This window comes from Neofelis nebulosa, chromosome 2 (genome assembly GCF_028018385.1).
Source record: "Neofelis nebulosa isolate mNeoNeb1 chromosome 2, mNeoNeb1.pri, whole genome shotgun sequence".
Taxonomy (NCBI): Eukaryota; Metazoa; Chordata; class Mammalia; order Carnivora; family Felidae; genus Neofelis; species Neofelis nebulosa.
In genome coordinates, this window is record NC_080783.1 from 71,125,212 (window position 1) to 71,134,650 (window position 9,439).

A 9,439-nucleotide genomic window follows, 5' to 3' on the forward strand; every position below is an offset into this window, starting at 1 on the left:
CTCAGGGAGTCTGAACAGGTATTTTCTATAAGATTTTTTTTTAACGTGTATCTTCATTCCCATATTAATTTTTTTGTTTATTTATTTTTATTTATTTATTTATTTTTAAATATATGAAATTTATTGTCAAATTGGTTTCCATACAACACCCAGTGCTCACCCCAAAAGATGCCCTCTTCAATACCCATCACCCACCCTCCCCTCCCTCCCACCCCTCGTCAGCCCTCAGTTTGTTAATTTTTAAAATTATTTTCAGCATTTTACTTTTCATCTGAATGCTTGCCTTCCAACTATACTACAATGTAATTTTGGCGTCCATGTTTATTTTTCCTTTACAATTACATTAACCCCAAATAATCACCTAATATAACAACATTAAACTTATAATGCGCTCTCCAACAAGGAATGCTTCAAATCTGAATATGAATCAGTTTCCCAGTTTTACCTTACACTGTCTAAAATTCTTCTTCTCCTGCTCCACCCAATATATTCACTGCCTTAAGTCTATTTGAGGATTTCTAGCTTTTGCCATATTACTGGTACCCACCATGAAATGACTGCCAAATGTCTGCCAAAGGCACTACCATCCAATGACTCTAGAGCTACCAATGTTTAAGTTGTCGGACAAGTGTCATGTTCCCACTTTGTGCCATGCTTGCACACCTGGGCCCAAGTAGTGCCTGCCACTTGTGCCCATATACTCAGTCCCTCATGGAAGCTTTTTCACCTACCATCTGCAGCCTTTCCCTCCCCAGAATTGGATATGGATCCATCGAGCCAGGTCATGGAGGCAATACCTGAGACAGACAAACACTATTCCCTTACATCGTTGCTTTGCAGCAGGTCAAAATCTTCCTTTCTTTGGGAAAAAAAAATTTAAAGCAAAATGACTTCCAGTGATGCTCTGATCCAGTTCATAAGACATCCTGGAACCTATCTGAATCCTCACTAAAGTTCTAGCTGGCGTATTTTCCCTCAGTCCACTCCCTACTGCCCAGAATCCCATTATGAGGCAATAAGGACCATTCTGGATTCTGGGGGTAAAATGCAACCTAAAAGAAGAAATAAAGATGCAAAAAGAACTAAAAACAAAAACAAGAATTAAAAAACTTAGAGTTCAGGGGCGCCTGGGTGGCGCAGTCGGTTAAGCGTCCGACTTCAGCCAGGTCACGATCTCGCGGTCCGTGAGTTCGAGCCCCGCGTCAGGCTCTGGGCTGATGGCTCGGAGCCTGGAGCCTGTTTCTGATTCTGTGTCTCCCTCTCTCTCTGCCCCTCCCTGTTCATGCTCTGTCTCTCTCTGTCCCAAAAAAATAAATAAAAACAAAAAAAAAAAAAAAAAACCTTAGAGTTCAAAGGAAAAGGATAATTCTCAATACACCACGTTTCCAAACTTACTCTCCATATATCTAGAATTCCTATGGTGAATCACAGCCTCTAAGCAAAATTTGAAAAGGTCAGTGTGGTTTCCTGTAAGATACTGGAACTCAGATGACACTCTTTGATGGTCTTCTAGTGTAATATATCACTAAGGAAAGGGAGGGATTCTCCACCAGTTCACCAAAAACTACCATTCAGCTCTGGGGATGCCAGGAAAGGGTACCTGAAAGTGTAGCAGCAATGCCCAATAGGAGATTGAGGAACCTGGCAAGAAATAGTAGGTTTCTCTTTTAAGAACACATGTGAAAGATCATCTGGAAAGTTTGAGGGTACCCAGGTAGGGACAAAAGCCAAGAAACTGTGGTCATTATTCTTAATTTGACCCTTGGAGAAAGGTTATAATGATCAGGGGCACCATTTATTCGGTGCCTACAAAACAATATATGGGATAGACTTACACTAGAAAAAAATTATTAATTTTTTATCTGGAATTCAGAGCCTACAAAACAATATATGGGACAGACTTATACTAGAAAAAATTATTAATTATTTATCCGGAATTCAGATTTAACTGGGATCATGTATTTTTTATTTTTTTTAATGTTTATTATTTATTTTTTGAGAGAGACAGACAGAGCGTGAGGAGGGGCAGAGAGGGAGACACAGAATCTGAAGCAGACTCCAGGTTCTGAGCTGTCAGCACAGAACCCGATGCCAGGCTCAAACCCACAAACTGTGAAATCAAAACCTGAGCGAAAGTCAGACACTTAACTGACTGAAACATCCAGGTGCCCGGATCATGTATTTTTATTTGCTAAATCTGGCAACCCTAATCCTAGAAGCTTAGGATAAACATGGAGATGCACCACCCAGATCCCCCTTCTAAGAAAGACTTGCTAAACAGTAACAAGGAAAATGGCCAGTGCACAGATGTCTCCTGCTGTCAGCCCCAGCAAGGTCTGCCTCAACTGCAGAGAACTGTGTTCAAGAAGTCATACGTTTTCTAGGGTGGCCTACATCCAGTGACTGAGCAAGGAAGGAATTCAAAGGCCCAGCAACTCTGGCCTCACATGGGATAACTCTAGAGCTGCCCAGTGAGCTGGCCAAGGTTTTGTCAGGCCTACTTCACAGTTCAACTTTTCACTCTATTCTGTACTGCCTCTTCCCATTGCCTTTAATAGGAATCCATCCCTAACAAACACCTTACAACCCCAGTTCAATTTTCCTTCTGATTTCCAGAGAACCCAACCTGCAAAAGTTGGGCAGTGCCTACAAACAATATATGGCAGAGACTTATACTAAAAAAAGTATTGTTTGTCCAGAATGGACATAATGTCTCGAAAAATAGGCAAGAAGATGGAGCTGTGCAACAAGAGCACTCACTACCTGACAATGAGGACCCTGTTACTGATGGGCAGGTGGAACACGGCACTAAATGGTAATCTGTTGTTAAACCTTTCCTAGTGGTGAATTAGGAGAATGTACTAGCATGGAGAAAATAGTGACCATGAGGGTAATGAGGTTAGATTAGTATTTCCTAAACCCCACAGGTGTTCTACAAGAGAAAACGGACAAATGAGAGTGAGTAACAGGTAACTGAAAGTCAGATGTAAAAGCCAGAAGACCTTCTCAGTTGCATACCAAAAGGTTCTCATTCCCCACAAGAAGAAGGCAGAGAAAGAGAAGACCAAGCCCAGAATTTAACTGTCACAGTAACTGAACCAAAGCAGGTCTGTGTGTAAAGGTCAGGAACTTGGCTGGAAAAACTTTTGACTGGGACAGAAGTAATGTGAACATATTGGCAAATATCTCCAAAGACTTTGACTCCCTACTAAATCTAAATAGAATTGGCCTCTACCCTACTAAGAGCTAATACCCCCAACCTCTGTCCCCCCACCCATTTCTACCCATCACTGCCCATCTCCAATCCAGGTGCTAAAAGACAATTCAGAGCCCTCAGTGACAGAGACTGCACCTTGTCCTACTAACCTTCTTCTTCTAAGATTCCCTCAGGGAGAGAGCACCATCAGAAACCTGATAGAGCGACTTCCCAAACATATATGGAGAGGTGGATCTAAACACTGCTAAAGAGGAGATAGGGCAGATGTAGGTCCCCACAGTTTGGTTAAGGCTTTACTGGGTCTGCACAACAGTTTGACTTCTTCCTCTGCACATTCCTGCTCCCCCCCTTCCCTTTCACACGTGTTATCCCCTAGTGAATATTTTATGTTTACTCTACTTTATATATACTCTACTTTCAGAGAACCCAACTGCAACAAAGCTTAGCCTAAAGTCTATTGTTTCTGTCCCCCCACTAATTTTGTGAGCTTCGTAATTGTTTTCCTACTTAAACCCTCTAGAGTGGACTCCATCACATGCAACTTTGAAGTCTGACCAATATCAACATCAAGATGTTATTCAAATACAAAGAAAACATTCAGAGATCTTCAAATATTAAAGAACACAGAGATGACAAAAGACATTACTGCATCTTGCCAATCAGCCATTTAAGAGATTATCCAAACTAAAGAATTGGAAGATGAAAAAGCCACAGTATAAAAACAAATAAAAACAAAAACAAAACACAAGATTGGTGGCAAAGAGTGAACTCATTTATATACATTACTAATAAAGAACAACTGCAGGAATTATGGTTACTTGATCACGGATATTATAAACATAGAAAATGTAACAATAATCATATAACTTAAGAAACTGGAGGGTGGTAAGCCAGGAGGATGTATAAGAGAGCTAATATTCTCACTTTTCACAGCAGAGTGTCAATCAATTCTATCTAAAATTAAAACAGTCATTTAATAAGACATAATGCTCCAACTTCTTAGTTTTTCATAATCTTTTAAAATCAGAATCAGAATCTTACAAGAAATAAATCCTGTGGTAAAGAGGCACTTATTTGAAGTTTAACATTGTTTTAACTGGTCTCTTTCACCTCTATTTAATTTACATAAAATAAAATATAATATTTCATTTAAAATAGAATCTGTATTATGATCCACTTTTATAAAACTAAAAATATTTTTATGTTTTCCATCGGTACAATTTCTTTATGTCTACAGTTCTGCCTATACATACATATACTTGTGTGTGTGTGTGCACGCGCACAGTTCTGCAGTTAGAAAGAAAGTTCTATGTAGACAAAGATACCTGGAATAATATTCTCCTAATTGATAACAGTAATTTCTGAATGGTAAAATAGAGGCTATTTTTTTAATTTAATTTTTGTATTTTCCACATTGTTTGAATTACTGATAGTCAGCATATATAATTTTTCCCCAAAGGAATGAAAATAAGCAAAGGCCAGATATTTAAATTTTTGTGTGCTATGCTAAAGCTGCAGATTTTTTATAAATTTGTGAGGATCGAAGCTCTTGAACTATTTTGAGACGAAAATTAAAGCCATATGAATAGGTGTGATCTCCTGAGATGATCAGAAAAAGAAAAGAAGACAACCAAATATATATAATTTTTATGCCTGAGGAGCAGGAACAAAGAGAAAAGAAATACATGAAGAAAATTCAAAAGTCAGGGCAGTAAGATGAAAATCAGGATCCTATCCTATCATGAAAACCAAGAAAGGACGCAGTGGTCAGCATTGTCGAACGCTACAGAGAGGCCATGTAAGACATTAACTGAAAATCACAAGCAAGAAATTACTAGTAATCGTGGAAAGATAGCTTTCAATACTGTAATTGAAAGTGGAAGCCAGATTGTGGTGGTTCATGAGTGAATGACTTATAAGGAAGCATTATACTATTCATTTCTAGAGTTTGGATAAGGAGGAAAGAAAAGATCTCAAGCTGGTGTAGTTTAGAGAGAACAAGAATTTTTTTGTTATTTTTTAAGATGATAAAGACTTCAGAATATGCATATAATGAAAGACAACTATCTATAGAAAAGGAGATGTTGAAGATGAAGAATAAAAAATAATGGGTTGGTATCTAAGAAAAATAAAGAAGCATGGATTTGACGCACAGAGGAAAAAGAATAGACAGTACTTTGAAATGAAAGAACCTAAAAATAAATCCAAAAAGAAGTACATTTCATGGAGAAGAGGAAGTTGGGAGAATTGTTATGTTCACCAATTGTGTCATTTATAATAATTGGATTCAAAGGATATCTTTTTAAGGTGATACATGACAAGTTAAGTATAAGCATATTTAATAGTACAACAGTAACCCTTACAAAAGATTATATAATTAACTAAAATAAGATAGTAAAGGAGTGTGAAGGAAAATAAAGGAAACACACTAATGTTATTGCTCAGAGTAGAGAAACAATTGTTACTGTTTAAAGTAAGACTACTAAACATATTACATAAAGATGCAGTTCTAAAAGGAACTATTAGGATAAAAACAAAACTTCTATAATAATAGATTTATGTAAAAAAAGGAAAAGGAAAAAAGACAAGACTTTTTGAAAAAGTGGAAAACAATATAAAAATTGTTATGAATTAAAAATTAAAATTAAAAGCATTCAAATTAAAAGCAAAGAACAAAAAGCAAACATCTGTTATATTAGTAAGTGCAAATGAGTTTAATTCAATCATTAGAAGAAAAATATTCTTAGAATGGATCACAAAGCAAAACCCAATTCTGTAGTGCAACAGTTATCAAACATTTTTGGCCCTAGGAACCACACCCTCTAACCTCTTAAAAATTTTAGAGGACCCCAAAGAGTGTCTGTTTGTGTAGATTATATCTATTGATATTTACTGTTACTGAAATTAAAACTGAAATTTTTATTTGTTATTTATTATATAAATAAATTATTAATTTTTTAATTTATTTAAAAATAACAAGCTATTAAATGTTACCATAAATAATGTATCTTATGGGGGAAAACTATATTTTCCAAAACAAACAAAAATTTAGTAAAAAAAAGTAGAATTATGTTACATATTTTGCAAATATTGTTAATACCTGGCATGATATAGGACAACTGGATTGTCATAAATGACTCTGTATCTACCTGTAAATTCCAGAAAACAGAAATAAAACAGGCTACAACATGACCACTATGTAATAACATTGGAAATTAACAAACTCATAAAATGAAAAGGCTTTTACATCTGGAAATTTTAAAACTGCAAAATAACTGCCAGGTCAAAAAATATATATAAACCAAAATAGAGAAAATAGCATTATTTTCAATAATGATAACACTATGTATTCAAATACAGTTGGCCCTTGCACAATATGGGAGCCAGAGGCACCAACCCCTGCACCATCAAAATTCCATGTGTAACTTGTGACTCCCTAAAAATTTAACTACTAATAGCCTGCCGCCGAGCCTTATCAATAACACAAACAGCCAATTAACACATATTTTGTATATTATATGCATTATATACTGTATTCTTACAGTAAAGTAAGCTAGAGAAAAGGAAATGTTATTAAGAAAATCATAAGAAAGAGAAAATACATTCACAGTACTACTGTGTTTACTGGAAAAAAAAAAGACAAAACATGTATAAGTGGACCCATGCTGAACAAACCCTTGTTGTTCAAGGGTCAACTGTATAATTTACCAAAACTGAACACAAAAAATACAGAAAATGTTAACAGACCAAGTTCCAAAGAAGCACTTGAAAACTTGCTAAAGAGCAAGACACCCATTCTCACCCCCAAAAAAGAACAGTTTCCAAGAAGTTTATGAAACTTTAAAGAAAGATTGTCCAGTGCTACTTAAACTTCCCAATTACAGAGAGATAGAAAGAAAATTTGCATATATTTGTATGAAATAACATTAATACCAAGTCTGACAAAGACTGTACAAAAAAGAAAACTATAAATCAGTATCATTTAGGAAAATTTATGCAAAAATCTTAAGTAAAATATTGCTAAATATATTTGAGCAGTACATTAAAAGATTAATATGTAAAAACCTAATAAGATTTGTTCCAGAAAGCAAGGATGGTTGGAAATTATCAAGTGGGATTCATTTCATAAATGCAATTGTTCAAAGCTTTAGAAAATATAAACATTTTATTAGTTCTAATAACAAATGTTTATCTCTAATGTGCTGAATATTTCTTTAATTTTTTTCTGTTTTATTAATTTTTGAGACAGAGTGTGAGCAGAGAGGGGCAGAGAGAGAGGGAAACACAGAATCCAAAGCAAGCTCCAGGCTCCAAGCTGTCAGCCCAGAGCCTGACACGGGGCTTGAACTCACAAACTGTGAGATCATGACCTAAGCTGAAGTCAGATGTTTAACTGACTGAGCCACCCAGGCACCCCAAAATCTATTTTTGATTAAAGAAAACGACTGAATGAAATAGAAATACCGAGATACTTCCTGAATGTGATAAAATATTTCTGTTATGGCCCCAAAGCCCACATCGTATTTTATAGGAAACATTATAAGTATTGACACTACAGTCAGGAAGAAATAAACTACTATCACCACTATTCTTTAACGTGGAATGAATGCTGATGATTTGACTGAATACTTAGGGGGAAAAATACACATACACACACATGGAAACAGAATAGTTGGAAAACACAATAGATTATAGATAGATAGAGATTAGATAGATAGATAGATAATAAAGATGGAGTAGAGATATGACATGACTAATTCTTACCAATGAATGTAAGCAGTAGTGCTATGTGTCACTTCCCAGACAAGACTTTTAAAATGCAGGGTTTGTTTTTTTTATACTGTATCCTTCTCTGACTAAATGCAGACGACAGTAAGGCTCCAATAGATGGTGAAACCAAAAGATGAAAGGAGCCTGAGTCTCTGAATGTAAGCTCTGAATAGAGGAAAGCCATACACTGGACAGGACTAGATTTATTAGCATCTAAGGCTAGAAGGGACAAGATGAACTACTCAATAGTCTTGGGAGAGGGTGATCACCTGAAAAAATATGATATCCATACCTCAGACTGTATATGGCATAAATTTAAATTTCATCAGATTTAAAACCATAAGCCACAATAGTATTATCATTCAAAATCCAGAATTCATAAGAGAAATCAAAATAAAAATAAATATTCTAAATGGTAGAAAAAATACCATAAACAAAGTAATTAGACAGTAACAAACTGGTCAAAAAATAGTTGCAATTCATATCACAAACAAAGGGTTAATCTCACAAATTTATAAAGCTTTCAAAAAAATTGATAAGAAAAAGACCAATATCCAATAGGAAAAAAAAAGAGTAAAAGATAAGATCAGATAAGTCCCAAAGAAAGGAAATATAAATGGTTTTTAAATATACAACAAGATTCCCAACCTAACTCAAGGCAAAATAAACCAATTAAATAAAACTATATTCAGATACCATTTTTACCAATCAGATTTGAAAAAATTCAAAATTATGATAAAATCATTGCTGGAGAGTCCGTAGGAAAATAGGGGATCTCATATAACTGGTGGAAGGACTAATCAGTATCATTTAACAATATTTATAAGAATTACAAATACATATATCTTCTGACTCAATGATTCCACTTCTGGGTATAGAGCCTACATATAAACTTACACATATGCAAAATAATTTATGTACATGTTGACTTATTACAGGATTGTATTTAACAGCAAAATGTAAGGAACAATTCAAAGCTCCTTCAAAAGAGGACTAGAGTTTTGAAAATTATAGGGAGTGCCTGCCTGGTTCAATTATAGAGCATGCAACTCTTGATCTCAGGGTCATGAGTTCAAGCCCTACATTGGGTATGGAGCTTTAAAAAATAAGATAAAAATAAAAATTATGGTATATCTATATAATGAAATGTTATTTAAAAGAAAAGAACAAGAAAATTTCTTACTTGTATGAAAGGATCTCCAATATCTATTATTAAGTTTCAAAAAAAGAACAGAAAAGCAAAAATAGTACGCTACTTCTGTGTTTTTAAACAGAGGGTAAACAAAACTACATATACATATTTGCTTATGCTTGCATAACTGTAACTCTAGAAGTAAATACAAAAACTAATTTAAGTGGTCAACTACGGTGTAGAAATCACTGAACAGATGAGTGAGAGATTTCATATTCCATCCCATTTTGAACCATGTGACTATATTCTCTATTCAATAT

General features: G+C 34.9%; 1 long non-coding RNA gene across 1 annotated transcript; it reads left to right on the forward strand.

Annotated features, from left to right (window-relative positions):
- The first annotated feature begins 1,313 nt into the window (after positions 1-1,313).
- Positions 1,314-3,923, forward strand: LOC131493008 (uncharacterized). Its single transcript, XR_009252394.1, has 3 exons — positions 1,314-1,420; positions 2,700-2,815; positions 3,738-3,923. It is a non-coding gene; the product is annotated as an uncharacterized LOC131493008 (long non-coding RNA).
- Positions 3,924-9,439: the final 5,516 nt, after the last annotated feature.